General features: G+C 39.0%; 1 long non-coding RNA gene across 1 annotated transcript; it reads right to left on the reverse strand.

The window, feature by feature from the left end:
- Window positions 1–8,430: 8,430 nt before the first annotated feature.
- Window positions 8,431–15,534, reverse strand: LOC106731971 (uncharacterized). Its single transcript, XR_001368213.3, has 3 exons — window positions 14,907–15,534; window positions 11,365–11,447; window positions 8,431–8,634 (listed from the first exon to the last, which is right to left on the reverse strand). It is a non-coding gene; the product is annotated as an uncharacterized LOC106731971 (long non-coding RNA).
- Window positions 15,535–17,906: the final 2,372 nt, after the last annotated feature.

Genomic DNA, 17,906 nt, shown 5'->3' on the forward strand with positions numbered 1-17,906 from the left:
AAGTAGAGAGCAAATCCACCAGATTTAATGGAAGTACTCCAGTGTAACTCAAAGCAGAATGTAGACCTCAGCAAGGAGGGCTGGTTTTCTCCCTCACCTCACATGCAGAGATTTAGAATTAGTGAAACATACTGCAGTGCACAGGGCCAGTACATGATTTATGCATTGCTTAATCAAAATAGTGGTTGATAAATGGTACAGTCCTTGTACTGGCTCTCTGAATAGAGGTGAATTCCACTCAGTTTGCATACAGTTCCAACCACAGTTTTGCTAGGGAAAGAGCTTTAGAACTTCCTTCATTATGAATGACTATTTTGAAAACCCAGGAGTGAAATCCTGGTTCTAGTGAAGTCACTGGCAATGTTCCCACTGACTTCATTGGAGCCAGGAAATCACTCTATGTGCTCAAGCTGTCAATGGGAGATTTAGAGTTGATCTGTGACCTGTTCTGTGATGGGTCCCATAAAAGGAAGTATTTATAATATGAATTGTGACATTGAAATGCATCACAACATTTAATGTTAATTCACAACATTTAAAACCTTGTTTCTGAATTTTTGGGGAGTTCTCTAAACCAAAACTTCAAACCTATTCAACTTTGCTTATCATTAACATATGCAGGGCAGTTGAAGCATGTGCCACCTGCACTCTGTTCATGGAACAGATTTACAAACATAGTCATTATCCAGTGTTAATAAACACGTGATAAGACTTCTGTTGAAATGCATAAAAACAAAGGATTACAATTAATGTTGCAGTGTGAACTTTAGCTATAGATTTCTTGGCTGCTGTAAAGTCTGTTATGTTATAGCTTTCTAAATTCATAACCACATTTATTCATAGGGTATGGAATATATAATTCAACATTTTCCTCAATTTTGTATGCCACCCAGGAAAAATCATAGGAATATCCCTTAAATATGGGATATTATAGATCCCAACTGAGCACATACTTTCACATGTGAGTAGCCCCATTAAAGCCATGGCTTCAATTATGTAAAGCTAATCATGTCATTAAACAATTGCCAGATCAGGACCTAGTTTAGGTTCTCAGTATAGTCCTTTACATTTATAGGAAAAATACAAGAGGTTCAAAGGGAGTAATTAATCATTTCAATGGGGGGATTGTGTGGGAGGTCTGAGCAGTGGTTTCCTGCAGCTGATTAAAAATACAAAAATTATTCTTTGCATATGAAATAAACATGGCAGTCCTCCACAGAAAACATACCTTCCACAGAAGAGATAGTTTAGTGTCCTGGCTAATAGCCCTGCTCCGCTGTAAAAAAGAAGAAATATTGTCTTCTCCACTATATTTCTCATTTTTATACACTTTCATAGAGAATTAATTGCCAATCTACACAGATAGTTATCAGTATGTGGGAAAGCAGCACAAATGGGAATCATAGATCTTGCTTGAAGGTCAGACGTGGGCTTAGAGAATCATCCATATTCCAGCAGAGAAGACTAGTGAAAGTCTAGAAGCTTTAAGGCTTTAGAGAAGTATTGTAGGCTTTGGAGTCCAGGACACCATCAACGACTTCAGAGCAATAAAGAAAGAGTCACAGATGACATAGAATGCCCTTCAAATAAGCATAAGTTATGCAGGACTTTGGAAACTATTTAACAGAAAACTGCTTTCCACCACAGTTGTGCTGCTGTGAAACAAGTGATCGAGTGGCCATTTTTTTAAAATTAAGCAATGATTGTTTATGAAGTAGGCCTTGAATTGGGTGCAGGTTAGTCTGATTTTCCAATAAAAGTTATAATAGTGCTTTTGCTGAAGATATTTTATCTGCAAAGATGTATGTTTCCATTCTCCTCAAAGCAGTAGTTTGAACTTTTATAAGGCAAAGAAATTCTTGCAATATTTAATTTAAACTGAATTTTATGTGAGAAAAAACATACTTACAAAATAAGTCTGCTGTGATTAGCAAATAATTCATCAATATTAACTAGTGAGGGACCATGGTTTTCAATGGAAGATTCCCAATTAGAGCTGGAAACATTTTTCGGCCTTTTTTGAGTAAAGGTAATGATTCGGTGACACTGAAAATATATGTATTCATGTTTGGTTTGCCAAACTGTTTTAACAGTCAGAAATGTTTAAACATTTTTCATACCAAAATATTTCACTTTTTTTGGTTTGAAAGAACTTTTCCTTCAATATATAATTCGAAAGAAATTTCTAACCAATGAAAAGATCAAAAATTATCAAAATCAAAACTACATGTTTATTAATGCTAATTTGGGGACAGTCCAATAACATTCCACTGCTGCTTTCCCATTTTTTTTAGAATTGCCCGCAAATTAACAAAAAAATTCACTATGTACGCTCCTCCCATTAATATCCATGGACTTGAGTCAGTGGTGGCCCGTCAATACAGGAGAACGAGGCAGTCGCCTAGGGCGCCAAGATAAACAGCCATTGAGGGCTTTGAAGGTGGGGGTGCCGATTGCGCACTGATCACACGTTTTGCCTAGGGTGCCAGTTGCCGGCAGCTCATCTATGGCCGCTCCTGACTTGCGTTAGAATCCTACATCCATGACTGTAATTAGCTCCTATACTCCATTGCATGCCACGGAATAGAGCTTGCTGGAACATCAGAAAGAGTTTGTGAACTGGAACCTGGGGACTGGCCAGAGGGTCTATATATAACATGAAACCATTGAGACAAACCTTGCATGAAAAGGAGCATCTGCCATTCTGATACCATGTTCTTATACCTTATAGTGAGAACCTCTAGCTGGACACCACTACTGTACAAGTGGGCACCAGAGTTCCAGATGCCAGACACTACTGGAATGCAATAGTGTTTCAAAGAAAAGTGTTTTAGTATACCGGCTACGTCTAGACTACAAGCCTCTTTCGAAAGAGAGCTTTTAAACTACAAGCAGATTTTTTGAAAAAGCGAGCCACTTTTTTGACAGAGAGTCTAGACGCTGTCTGTCGAAAAAAGCACAGTTTGTATTCAATAGCACCTTTTTTCGAAAGAGTAATTTGAAAAAAGGTGTTATTCCTCGTAAAATGAGGTTTACTGCGGTCGAAAAAACTACTGCATTCTTTCAATTTACTTTCAAAAGAACATGGCTGTAGTATAGTCGCAGGTGAAGTTTTTTCAAAAAAAGGCTACTTTTTTGGAAAAAAACCTGTAGTCTAGACACACCCATCTTTTAACCAACATTTTAAAAAAGGAATGGAATGCCCTGTAACCCTCAGCCTTCCGAGTCTATACCATTCCTATGAACTCCAATGGTGATCCATATTTCTTAGCAGGAGATCCTGTCTGATGAAGCACCAGCAAGACAATACTCTCAGAGGAAAAGGAGATCATCAACATTTATAGTGATAATCTGCTTCTTCTTCCCGGCCCCTTCTTTTGGAGGCAGTATGAAGGTGTCTGCTCCCTAGAATTAATACCTCCAGGTAGGACAAAAAAGTGACAGACATTTCTGTCTTAGTTACCCCTGTTGACAACCATCCCTGCCCTTCAGGATCTGTCCTCTTCTGTGACTTATCCCTCAGCTAGGTGTGGAGAATTGTCATATGAAGTCTTCCTAAACTTGGGTATCTGGTAGCATGGAAAAGTTTTTGCTTCTATTACCATCAGGGGGTTTGTAAGGGACCCCAGGCCCACTTCCTCCCCTGGGATCCAAGCCAAAGCTGAAAGAAAGATGGCTAAGTCCTGCACTCCAAAGTGCTATATAGCTGTGTTCCTGGACCATTTTCTGCCAGCATCCCCACACAAAAGGGAACAGCAAAAACATGTAAACAAAATAAGTTGAAGAATGTGTCCAGTTCTGGGTCCCCCATTACAGAAAGAATGTGGATGCATTGGAGAGGGTCCAGCAGAGGGCAACCAAAATTATTAGGGGGCAGGAGCATAAGACCTGTGAGGAGAGGCTGAGGGATTTGGGTTTATCTAGTCTATGGAGTGAGGCGGGATTTGATAGCAGCCTTCAAATTCCTGAAGGGAGGTTACAAAGAGGATGGAGAGATATTGTTCTCTGTAGTGACAGATGGTAGAACAACGACCACTGATCTCAAGTTACGGTGGGGGAGGTCTAGGTTGGATATTAGGAAAAACTATTTCACTAGGAGGGTGGTGAAGCACTGAAATTGGTTACCTAGGGATGTGGTAGAATATCCATCCCTAGAGGTTTTTAAGTCCTGGCTGGGTTGATTTAGTTGGGGTTCGTCCTGCTTTTTGCAGAGGATTGGACTCGATGACCTCCTGAGGTCTCTTCCAGCCCTAGGATTCTATGATTCTAATGCCCAGAATCCTTTTCTCCCAGCTAGTCAGTCAGAGAATCAACATTGAGAGGCATCTAGGCCTTCCATAGTGCTCCTCTTGTAGTGCTTCAAAGCATAGGCCTACTTACCTCCCTTGACTATCTGCAACTGAGCTTGTCAGTACTCTCCTTTGTGTTCCTTCTCCTTCCTGTGCAGACTTTGTAGGTGCAGTAAGGCAAGGACATCTGAGCTCAGAGTGCCTCTTTAAGCCCTTCTTTTTCAGTGTTGAGTTTATACACAGGCAGAGACATTGGCATTGGTAAATATTTGTAAAGCTCTATAAGATTCATGTTGAAGCATAAGAAGTATAGATAACCATTCCTCTCCTGGTACTATAAAGGATGGCCAAATAAATTTTGTAATGAGAGAATGTGGATTCAGGTTGATTGACTTTTACTGTGTGTTTTCCCAACATCTAAGACAAATGGACTCCAATGTTGTCTGGGACTTCAACACCCCATCATATTTCAGAATAATGAAAGAGATGCTGAACTACAGACAGGCATTTCTTAAAACTGATTTGAAAATTCATGATACAGCCGGTCCCGAGTTGCGAACAGTCGACTTACGACCGTTCGCAGTTACAACCAAAAATGTCGTAAATGGTGGACCCCGAGTTACGAACGCGATCTGCGCTTACAAACAGCGCGGTCACGTGTAACTCAATGGGGTCTGACTTATGAACAAACTGAGTTATGACCAATTGCTTGGTCTGTTACCAGTTCATAAGTCGGAGACAGGCTGTATACGCTACTAGATATTTAATGATGGAAGTACTGCGGCTTTCCTTTAAAATAGCTACTGTTGAATTTTCTAATCTGTGAGATACCTTTCCTAATTTATTTGCAAATAATTTCAGTACTTTAAAAAACTATACATGAAAAACAAATAGTATGGTGGGTAACAAAATACCATTTCATTCCCCAAGTTAGTGTACTAATATTAGAAATATGGCTCAGGTGCCCACATATATCCTGCTTTGTGATCAGGTTTATATGGGCTTGTCTACACTACAGAAAAGATTGAAGCTGCCATGGTCGATCTTCTGGGATTCGGATTAGCAGGTCTAGTGAATACATGCTAATTCAAGCTGAAAGGATGCTCCTCCCAGCACCGATGGTCCTGCTCCTCACAAGGAGTAATGGGAGTCAATGGGAGCATGTGCTCCCATTGACGCCCCACTGTGTGGACGGTGCCAAAACATGATTAAGATACTATGACTTCAGCTTCATAATTAATGTAGCTGGAGTTGCATAACTTAAGTCGGCTTTCCTCTTTAGTGTTGACCAGGCCTATGATTTAAGTCTCAATACAAGGTTAGAGCAGTCTCAAAAGTTTTTTCTAGTTGTTCTCCAGGTATATTGCTTTCTCTTCCAATTTTTCTTCTTCCTCTGTATTGTCATCTTTTCTTTTTCTCCACCAAACCTCCATAATCCCTACCCACATGCTCTTATTTGCTCTTTCCCTGGGTTTTTCTAGTGTTGTCTTGAGGCTGCTCAGGATTCTCACTGTCTCTCTGACACTATCTGTCATGCTTCTTGGTATTGCTGACTCTTCTTGCCAAGTGTTTTGTATCTTCTTCCACCCTGTGATACTTTGAAACACAAAGGCAAGAGAGAGAGAGAGCCAGAATCTTAATCAACCTGAATCTGCATTCCCACATAAAACAAAAAAAGTTTGCCAGCACTACATAGTAACAAGAAAGAGATGGCTGTCTCTACTTCTTATGTTTCTATATGAATCTGTTAGCAGTTTGCAAATATTTACCAATGTCATAGATCCTCTCTCCTAATATATATATAATATAATACTCTCTCTCTCTCTCTCTCTCTCTCTCTTTCTCTCTCTATGTATATATATATATATATATATATAGTTTCCCCTTAGAACATATTTGGAAACAGCTGTCATGAACACAAGATAACTACTACCCATTTAGGTGAGCTCAGCAAAAGATCCAAAGTCAGTCATTGCAGATCTTGTAGAAAGTGTACACATGTTCTTTTGAGTACTACTAAGTTTTCAGTGTAATGGAATCACCCATGACAGATAATGGATTTCAACTCTTTAATGAGATCTCTGGAAAAATACGGTGGAGTTTCATAGGATAGTTGCACATCCCTTCCTCGCAACCTCTTCCCTTGCTGCACCTCACCTCCCACCCAGATCCTGCACTTCATCCCTATCCCACTCAATGGCAGCCCTGTCACACACACCGAACCCCTCATTTTTGTCCCCACCGCAGAGTTTCAGGGGGTCCATATAATCCACTAACTCCAGCCGCCCAGAAAAGTAAATCTGGCCTATGGGAAACCCTGAACCTCAGTCCTCCCTGTCGCTTGCCCGATGAGGCTGGAACACCAGAGGAGTGAGGTGTTTCAGTTGTGGTCATATCAGTGAGGGATGAGGGGTTTTGGAGGAGTTTGTTTGCTTCTCACTTGTGTGGTCCCCAACTGATTTTTCTGTGGGTCAATTACCCTCAACCCAAAAAAGGTTCCCCACTCCTTCCATCAATAAAGAAAACTTTGAAACCTTTTGTGTTGGACATAATATTTTATTTTGTTTAAAATGAAGTTTGATAAACTAACATGAGAAAGTTAATACACTTAATCTGTTTAATAATTTAAGTTAAACCATTCTCCCTAGATGCAGCTGGTTCAGAAAATATGGTCAGTGTACCCAGACTGCCCCTGTCCCTCCCCTCCTCTCCTCTCCTTCCCCCAGCACACAGAACAGTGAATAAATTGAATCTTGGCACGCCACTTCTGAAAGGTTGCCACAGCACAAGTTCTTTTTAGTGCCTATGTATGGCTACAAGGATGAATTCCAATCCTCCCCTGTCTGTTGCAATGTAATACATTAGCTGTCAAAGATATCCTTTGGTGTCATCACTGAAGAAGACAGTTTGTAACCCCTGAAACAGCAAATCTTGCTGGGGATAACAAAACCATATGACTATTTATGGAAGGAACTGTACATTAACTTTTTAAAAGTATAAAAAAACTAGCAGAACCTTCAAGACACCTCGCAGATGCAAATGAGATTCTCAGGCACAAACCCTGCATTGTGAGGCAATTCATGAAACTTTGGTACGCACAGTGAGAGATCTAAAACCCATCACACTGGATAAAAGATAAGAAGCAGCAGGTAATGATGACCAAATGTTAATGTAATAATTTGTTTGAATTCAATAGCGGTTAAAGAGCAAATGACCTGTTCTCAATGAAATCAACAAGAACGGGGGAGCATTCAGCATTTGGTTGGATCAGCATCCTTATGCTTTCTTTTGCAGTGCATATTTTGGGATTTTTTTCACTTTAAATTTTTCAGAACTGACAGCACATAAACACAATCAGTTACTTACTTAGCTCTAACAGAAATTTCGATGTTCCTAAATTTGTTTTGCCACTCTAATCTCAGAATAATTCATGACTGTGGCATGGCCGTGTGAGACTGAGGTAACCAGTAAAACAGGAGATTCTGAAGAAATTGCTCTTGAAGTAATCCATAATTTCATAAGCTAATGACAGAAGTGTTATATCTAGAAGCAAGCTTTGAAGAAACTCCTGCATTAACTTGTCTCTCATGTGAAAAAGGGCAGAAGTCAGGCTAAGAAGAATTTGAATTAACAAGGCAAAATAACTGATTGTGTGGGGAAGGGCTGGGGTTCTGATAACCTTGTTGCTTTAGCACTCAGGGCTACCTACTCAACATCAATTATAATCCCTTTCTAAAACAAACACTGGAAAAAGATGAAAGCTCTATCTATAAAGGTTTGGAGCATAACAATACCAGCCCAGAGACAGAGATATTATTATAAAAGAGACCTTATACAGTGGGAATAATATAAACAAAATGGATTAAGTGTTTACAATAGTTCTTTGACGGAAAGCAATGATCCTCCTGTTGGCATTACATGAAAATGATTTTAATCACTCTAATGGGGGAGATGGATGCCTTGTGAAAGAAAAATTCCATAAATGTGCTTTTAGGAGGTAAATTGTTCTCCCTTTCTCTCTTTCCCATGTAGAAAGCCTCTGTTCAAAGATTTGACACAAAAAAGGGAACAATTTGTGCAATGTACTGTAGTATTGAGATTTCGAACAATTTCTTGTTGTTGAAAGAGGAGGGAAGAAACAAAGAGACATGCTAAAGCAGAACTACATTTAAAAAATAAAACTGAGGGTAAAATACAGAGAGCAAGTTGTTCTAAATCTTTGAACTCATTAAGGTGAATTTTATTAAAGAATTTCATTCAAAATATTTTCTGCAGATGGAGATAATCAGTTTCATATATAAATGCTCTTGATGGTTTCTATGCCTTTGTTTTTTCTGTGTGAAACCTGAAAAAGCAGAAAGAGAGTCATGTTGTTAATCACCATACCTCACAGAGTCAGGTGTTTGCCAATGATATCCTTAACCTCAAGGAGCTATGCTACCTGAGCAATGAAAGTATGGAGGATCAGACTGACCCTCCTTAGGACCTGACCTTCCCTTTCCTATGAATTCACAGGAGACATTTCTGTTTCATACAGGATAGAAGATAAGTTTTTAAGTTTGGCAAAGTCTACTGCTTCAATGAATCAAGACTAGTCAAAAGGTCATTTAGAGAGTTTTGTGTGAAGTTAGTCACGCTTGTAATCAAATAATGTTTCATTAGTAGACTTTGCTTAGCAAACACACACACACAAGAAAATGAGAAGCGCCTGCAATACATGTGTGTCTGGCTACAACCCTGAGTTGCACGTGAATTTGGCACATCATATTTTGCTAAATACATTTCTTCATGAAAGTGCCTAAAAGGGGATTTTAAAATATATATATAACCTGGGAAAATGTGATTTCACAATTCTGTATTTCGCCTATAGCAGGCAGTATTGCCATCAAATACATAAAACAGAGTATAATGCTGGCCTTGAAGAGCAAACTTCTGAACCCATATTGAGTTAAACAGAATTAAAGATATAACTCAAGGTAGAATTTGGCCTTTGCTGTTACAGGTGGCACTTCAGTTGTCAATGTCTGCATAGCTGTTGTTAGGCAAAGAAGATTCTAAGACAAGCCCCAGTGAACAAAGGGAGTCTTCTCATTTACCTCAAAATAGTTCTAGAGCAAGAGCTGAAGGAGGGAATTATTTTCCTCTTTTATTTTAAATTGTATTTATCTATCATTTCAAGAAACTTTCCTCATTTCTTTTTGCAGCTTATATGGTACTGTAAACAGATTATAAAGTTTGCATTTTCACATGTGAATAGCAATTTTTGCTCTGGATTTTACCTCTTCACGCAACCAAGCAACCAAGCAAAACAAACAAACAAACAAAGTCATTGATTATAGGTGACTATAGAAATAAGTCTTATGAAACTTATTTATTCAAATATCCTTAACAAAAAATCCTAAACCTACTGTAAATATATAAACAGATCTACAAATGCATTAGGAGATGAATACATTACAGACGGCACTATCATGATTCCTCACAATAACATTATTCTTGCTTCTTATGTACACCTATAAAAATGGCACCACCATATGAGAGACTCAAAGCAAACACTTGCACCTTTGTGTAGGGGTTAATTGCAGAATAATTTTGTATGTGCAAAAGCATAGGGGCGGTGAGGCATGCATTTCCCCTTCCCCTATATCTGATAAGCCAAAAGCAAGCCTCTAGGAACACATGCCATTTAAGATAAGCGGTGGTGCCATTGTAGGAAGAACAAGTTATAGATAAGGGCAGGAACACATAACAATCTTGTTTACTTAGATGTACTGATCATGTAAACAAGGTCAAAGGACAAGTAGTACCAGATCGTTAGTTAACAGCTGAGCCATACATTAGCAAGTAATACGTAACCCCCAGAAATTTCCAAACTGCAAAACAAGGTAGAGACACTGTATTTAAAGCTGCACCACAGTATAGCAATTTGAACTTCACTGACGCATTCTGGTACCAGTGCCTCAGAAGCCTAGATAACCTCCTGCTCGTCCACAGCTGAAACGGAGTCTCCAGCTTGCAGAAGGGACGTAAGACGCTGCTTTTCTGTTCTTTTAATTAAGGGGTACAGCAGAAAACTGTCAGGAAATAAACTGCTTGTGTTTGACAGATACTTGTGCAGTGTGTTTTGTACTTAGAGAACCCAGTATTAGACCGGAAACTTACTCTTGCTGGCAACACTTTGTTCCTCATTGCAAAGATGCCCCCCTCCATGTTCAGTGCACTCCTAGTCAATAGTAGCAATCTTAAGACTAGATCAGCTCTTTTAACAGCTACTTACTCAGAATATAATATTGAAAAAGTGAATCAGGTGGAATGTATCCATTTAATATATTGCAGTTTGTCACCATTGAGAAAAAAACAAAAACATGGCATGTAAAGGATAGTAAATTAATAGAGCCAACTGTTTTAAAGGTGCAATTCAGCCAATCAGTAGTAAGTTACAGAGAAATGAGAGGAATGTTGAATACAGTGTTGTCACAGTCCATAAATGCTATCAGTTAAATCAGTCTGGGTATGTCTACACTACCCCGCTAGTTCGAACTAGCGGGGTAATGTATGCATACTGCACTTGCTAATGAAGCCCGGGATTTGAATTTCCCGGGCTTCATTAGCATAAGCGGGGAGCCGCCATTTTTAAATCCCCGCTGCTTCGAACCCCGTGTAGCGTGGCTACACGGGGCTCGAACTATGTAGTTCGGACTAGGGTCCTATTCCGAACTACCGTTACTCCTCGTGAAACGAGGTGTACCGGTAGTTCGGAATAGGCACCCTAGTCCGAACTACCTAGTTCGAGCCCCGTGTAGCCGCGCTACACGGGGTTCGAAGCAGCGGGGATTTAAAAATGGCGGCTCCCCGCTTATGCTAATGAAGCCCGGGAAATTCAAATCCCGGGCTTCATTAGCAAGTGCGGTATGCATACATTACCCTCCTAGTTCGAACTAGGAGGGTAGTGTAGACATACCCTCTGTCTTTTACTTCTATTATGCATGCTGTACTATTGCTATCAATGATCATGGATCTTTTTTCCCCCTCTGTTGTTTCACTGTCCTTAAAAATAAAGTCACAGGTAGCTTACCTCTTAAAGATTTTCTTTTCAGAAATGATTTTTAGAAGGTGAAAACAGTTTCCCTGCATGACCTCTCTGGCCAGCTTGTTGGTCTGAAAACATATGGTTTGTTTGGCTTGGCTTTATATAACCTAATACTTTATTGTAAAGGTTCAAAGCTGCATGGATGCGTCTAACACCTTTCCCACATATAGGTTTCTGTCCACTCCATAGCAAAACCAAAGGGTGTAAATTCGAACAATATATAGTTTCCATTGTTGGCCATTTTATGTCCTACTCTATCTAACTTCCTAGAAACAAAGACACATAATTTTCTTATTTCTGTCTTGTGTGGCTAGAAAAGTAATTTTCACATAGGGTAATTGCTAGGGTAGCCTGACATCTGTAAACATGTGATCTCCCCCCCCCCCCCCAATAATTCTGGAAGCCAAGATATGATATGGACATGCAAAAAAAGAATACTGATGTAGAATCATAAGGCTCTTTTCGGACTGAGATGGATTGGATTTGGATAGGGTATTTAATCAATCTATAGGAGATTGATTTCAGAGATGCTGAGCACATACAACTTCAGCTAAAGTAAATGGAAGCATAAATAGAATTACCTTTGTCAAAATATTTGGTCATTATCACCAAATGTATAGGAATTGTGCACTGAAAAATACACAAAATCTATTCAGAATTTCATGTCTGGAATAATGTTTTAAAATGCTTATATGGCAGGCAGCCATTGATGTTCATGATCCTTAACACATTTTGTACTCTATGACCTACTCAGAGATTTATAGATAACTGGAGATTATTTTTTCCCTTTCTCTAGCATTTGAGGGCATTATAGCTCATAAAAGCTGATGCTCTAATACCCTAATAAATTTGTTAATCTTGAAAGTGCCACTGTACTCCTTGTTGTTTCTGAAAATTCATTTTCTCCAAGATCAGAAGGGACCACAGTGATCAGCTAAGCTAACCCTATATAATACAGGCCATGAAGTTTCTCAAAACAATTCCCAGACCACAACGTCAAGAAAAATATCCAATCTTGGTTAAAATTTTAGTAATGGAGAATCCAGCACCACCCATGCTAAATTAATACTACCCCCATCCTGAAGCATAAAAAGGGTAAACTGTGCTATAAACTGAGATTATGTCAAATGTATGCCTTATTGCTGATCTGAATTTGTCTAGCTTCAACTTGCAGTCATCAGATCATGTTATACCATTCTCTACTAGACTGAAGATATTGTGGAGCTGATAACTAGCTGTCCCAGGTCACAACCTCAAAGAAGTGTTATGTATGCATGGTTCATGGGAAGCAGAAGGCTAACTTCAAAGTGCAGGTCCTTGGGTGTCCCGCAGTGGGTTATCTACAGACATATATTGTGCTAGGAACACCTGCCAAATTATTTTCAGCTTGTCTTCCTATAGAGAAAGATCTATGAAATACTGGAACCTGGGAGTGATTCTTCATCTCAGGATTGCTTGGGTTTTCACAGGAGAAACTTTATGCAGTTGGGATTTTTTGGGAAATCCCAAAGCAACTTATGGAAAGCAAACAAACATAGCTGTATCATTTTGACTACAACTCTGGTAACATAGTTTATTTGCTTAAACATCTCAATTTTTTTTCTCTTCACTAATCAATCTATATTATAGTTAATGCTAAAATATACCATTGGTATCCTTATGCAGTACAGCTGTTTGAAATTTGAAGTTAAATCAGTCTGTCTTTGACCTGTGTTATACAAGAAATCAGACTTACAGCTAACTTTTAGCTTACATAAACTTTCTGACCAAACTCTCTCAGTTAGAATTCTCCTACAGGTTGAACTTCTCTGGTCCAAGACTCTCTGGTCCAGCAACATCCATGGACCAGCAGGATCAGAGAGCCCTAGTGAAGAGAGGAGAGCCCTGGTGGCCCTAGCAGCGGTAGAGTCTGGGGGCAGGAGGAGACCATACGGGTCTGCTGATGGACCATGGGAGAACTTGGAGTCCATCAGCAGAGGGGCAAAATTGACCTTCCCTGGTGTGGCAAACTCCTTACTTTGGCTCAGGTCCTGAGAGTGCCAGACCAGGATATCCAAACTACTTTTCTTTTCAACTAAAAGTAGATAACCCCACAGAGTCAATATTTATCCAACTTCACCTACAAATACATTTTTTAACATTTTAAGTGGCAGTTATTAATTTCCACTGTCATTTAATTTTCTTGTTTAACATGAGTCTTATCTGAATTCATTGCACTTAATATTTCCATTGATTTTAATGACTATTATTAGAATGGGTCCTGTCCTGCAATTCTGCCTCTGTGTACAAATATGCATGTGTTGTATCTAGTCTCATTAACTGTATGAAGTAGCCTGAGGTAAAGGATTATGAGAGCAGATAAGCAAGCAAGTACTGCTTGACAGTTACTACTGATCATGTAAAAAACAAGAGGATCTTTTTATAATACCATCAAAATAATTTTCTCCTTTCCCCAGTCAAATCTTTACCTCACTGAGAAGACATGTACTAATGAAAAAGTTGCTTTCTGTGGTTCACACTGTCTTTATTAGGCATTCATTCATCAGTATAATATTCAAAGTTACAAAAAATGTAGAAAATGGCTCCTTTGGAAAACAGCGTAAAAGGTCAAAATTTTAATCACCAAATTCTACTATCTATGTTTCTTTTCTTTGAGTCTTTCACTGTGCTCTCATCACCAGTGAAGGAGGAAGTCAAAAGGGTTCCTAGAGCTATGTAAACCTCCAACACTATCCCTAGTAACCATTAATAATTTCTGATAATACGCATTTTGATGACCCACATAAATAGTTAGTATCATAGTTTTGCTGGATACCAACACTGAGTAGAGGATTCCCTTCCCAGCACTTTTAAATAAATATTTAGGGCAAATAGCAAATAGGTAAAATAGCAAATGATATTGAAGCTTTCAGTGATAATTACAATAATAAATAGTGACACATTTACTAATCATTCCCTGCAATATCTTCAAATAGCAACTATTATATGGAGATAATCTATTTTGTTCTGTCAGAATAGGGAGTTTTTGCAATAATACTTTCACCACTTTTCTAAGACACAATTTTTTTTGTGGAAAATTTGCTTTGAAGAAGCAAGCCCCTGTATCACAATCAATCAACAGCTCTAGTCAAAATTAAAATGATGAACAATTATGTGAGTACTCTTTCTCTCTCTCATGTATATCTATGTTTTTATCTATAGCTATACATTCTGTAAGCAAGACAAATATACTAGATAGTCTCATAAACCCTGGTCTTTGGGTATATTGAAGCTACAAGAGGAGAAATAGTGGTGGCGGGGAAGTTGTGTGCAGGTATGTTTGAGAGGCGAACCCCTCCCCAAAACAGTATCAAAGCCACCTTAAGGTAAACTATTAAATGTATGCACATTCTCTTGGCTCTGAAATCCAGAGAGCACTATGAAGTTACATACAGTAGGTTAACACTAAGCCAGTTAACAGTAATTATACAGTCTCCATTGCTATGGGAAAAAACGGATACAGTAATCTGCAAAAAGTTAATACATACAAAATCAGCAGCCATTCCTACTCCATTTGATGACTATCTCATGTTCTCTCTTGAGTTATCATTCCATCTCCTGCACTTTCTGCTTTCTTCTCTTCCCTGTGATTCACTCCTTCCCCACCCAGTGCCTCCTTAGGCTTTCTCCTCACTGAGTACCTCTCCATTTCCTTCTCATCCAATAGGTCAAAAATACATTGTTGGGGTACTGAAGCCAAAACCACAGATTTTTGGCAGGAAGGAGGAAGCAGGAAGCCCCTAGAAAATGCTTCCAAGCTTCATTTGCATAAGACCACTTGTGATCAGTACCAAAGGAGCTACAGACAACTTGATATCTTTGTATTCTAAGGGGAAAGAAAGTTGGCATTTAAACCATCAAGCAGTTGGACAGCCAGTCTGACAATAAGTTTAGCAGATATATTACTAGTAGCAGAAAAAAAATTGTTCAAGGATCTTACAATATAAAATGTAATTCAATGTCATGTCTTCAGCACTGGATTCTTACGCCAAATTTGACTAAAGGAACAATTGCAAGAATCACAAATCTTGTAGTTATTAAACTTTCGTTATAGACGTGAGAGTTTTAGTAATGTCTAAGATGGTTGTGATAACATTAATAAAAACCTTTTCCTGATTGCTCTCCATGCACTTCTCACCGCATTCCTTTTATCTTGCAATAGTCACATACACTTAATCACTTTTTATATTAATATATTTAAACTTCATTTCTACTTGCTTTCTGAATAAAATCTTAGAAACACATAGGTGCTGAAAACTAGTTATTTGGCACTTATCTGAATTAGATTCAGGTGGGAAATTGGCAAGGTGTAATTTAATTGAATATTATAATTGCGAACAGCTTAGTTCTAATAATGAAACAGTATTCTCAGTGAACATTTGGTTTACACTTAAAATTGAAACTGGCAACTTCTAACTCTTTGCTAATGTGAAAGCAATTAAAATTTTCTAGAAATAAGACCTTCTCATTTCTGGACACCACATACCTTGGCTGATTTTCTGTCCAGATTCCAATGTGAAGAACTTCTATGATGGGGTGTCTCTGTAAAGGCACTAGATTATAACTTTGACTCCCCAGCATTGATGGATTTTCATCTGACACACAAGTTAGCATGTGGAGCAGATTGTCACCCCACTAATAAAGAATGTTGTTTTATAGTTCTTCACTCAAGCAAGACAAAGACCAAATAAGACATTGATTATAGAGGGTGGAGCAGACTGCTGGAGCTGTGCTAAGAAAGGAACATTCACCCCATGCTACTGTGTGTGTACGTGCACGTGCATTTGAACTCCTATGTTTTCTTCTAAAGTAAGACTTTATTACTTGCCAGCAGAGACACTGGCTTCTGAACAGTAGCTTACACATTGTATCAGCTCACAAGCAAATAGAAACTCTTTGCTAGTATAAACTTAAAAAACAACATATAGTCCTGCAGCACCTTAGAGACTAACAAAACATGTAGATGGTATCATGAGCTTTCGTGTGCACTTCTTCAGAAGTGGGTTGTGCCCACAAAAGCTCATGATACCATCTACATGTTTTGTTAGTCTCTAAGGGTATATCTACACTAGCCCCCAGATAGATCTAGGGAGGCTAATGAGGACGACCGAAATTGCAAATCAAGCCCTCCTGCAATCAAGTTAACCAGCTAATTCGATTTAGGGGCTTTAAATCGGAATCCCGTTTCACTGTCGCATGTAGACATGGGCAGTTACTTCAGGCTAGTCAAGTTCTAAAATGGCTACCGGCCGGGAACATGCAAATCAAGCTCAGGATATTTAAATCCCGGGCTTGATTTGCAATTTTGGTCACCCTCATTAGCCTCCCTAGATCGATCTAGGGGACTAGTGTAGATGTACCCTAAGGTGCTGCAGGACTAGTTGTTGTTTTGTACTTTTTTTTCTATTACAGACTAACATGGCTACCCCTCTGAACCTTTTGTTAGTGTATGCTCCTACATTATTTTATGTGCTTCACTCACTTTTTACTCCTCTCAATCTGATCAATAGTCCTTTTTTAGCTTGTGTATTTAAATAAAAGAGCCACTAACTAAATTGGTCATGCTCCTTTTTTACAACAGAAAGCAGGAATTAAAAATATGAAGCTTTAAAAATTTCCACCTTAGATGCCACCTACAGGGAATTTGAGCTGAAACATAAATCAGAATGAGAGCTTAACAGAAGTTCAGATTTTGATGTGAGCTTCTCAAGCAGGGTGCATCTCTAATCGTACCAGTATCAATTAGGGTGTGTCTAGACTACATGCCTCCATCAACGGAGGCATGTAGATTAGCCAGATCGGCAGAGGGAAATGAAGCCGCGATTAAAATAATCGCGGCTTCATTTAAATTTAAATGGCTGCCCCGCTCTGCCGATCAGCTGTTTGTCGGCAGATCGGGGCAGTCTGGACGCGCCGCGCCGACAAAGAAGCCTTTCTTGATCGGCACAGGTAAACCTGGTTTCACGAGGCATACCTGTGCCGATCAAGAAAGGCTTCTTTGTCGGCGCGTCACGTCCAGACTGCCCCGATCTGCCGACAAACAGCTGATCGGCAGAGCGGGGCAGCCATTTAAATTTAAATGAAGCCGCGATTATTTTAATCACGGCTTCATTTCCCTCTGCCGATCTGGCTAATCTACATGCCTCCGTCGACGGAGGCATGTAGTTTAGACATACCCTCAATGTGTATATAAACATTGCATGTAGCAGCTACCAGAGCTGGTCATTTGACTAGGATTCCTTATAATTATGGGGCTATGCGAACTGTATTCTGAAATCAAGTGTTCTCCTATTTTTGTGGTCATTTTAGATGAAAATCAAAAGCAATGAGTTTAAACATCTGGTTTACCTATAAGCTTGAGAGCAATATTTCAGATTAAACTGTAGTGCTTGCAAGTTTTTGCTAAATTGATGAGTCTAAAGTTAAAAACTTACAAATTAAAGAAGCAGTGAAGCATGGATTTTCAGAATTAGGTCTCCTTAAAGACT

Source organism: Pelodiscus sinensis, chromosome 1 (genome assembly GCF_049634645.1).
Source record: "Pelodiscus sinensis isolate JC-2024 chromosome 1, ASM4963464v1, whole genome shotgun sequence".
Classification (NCBI taxonomy): domain Eukaryota; kingdom Metazoa; phylum Chordata; order Testudines; family Trionychidae; genus Pelodiscus; species Pelodiscus sinensis.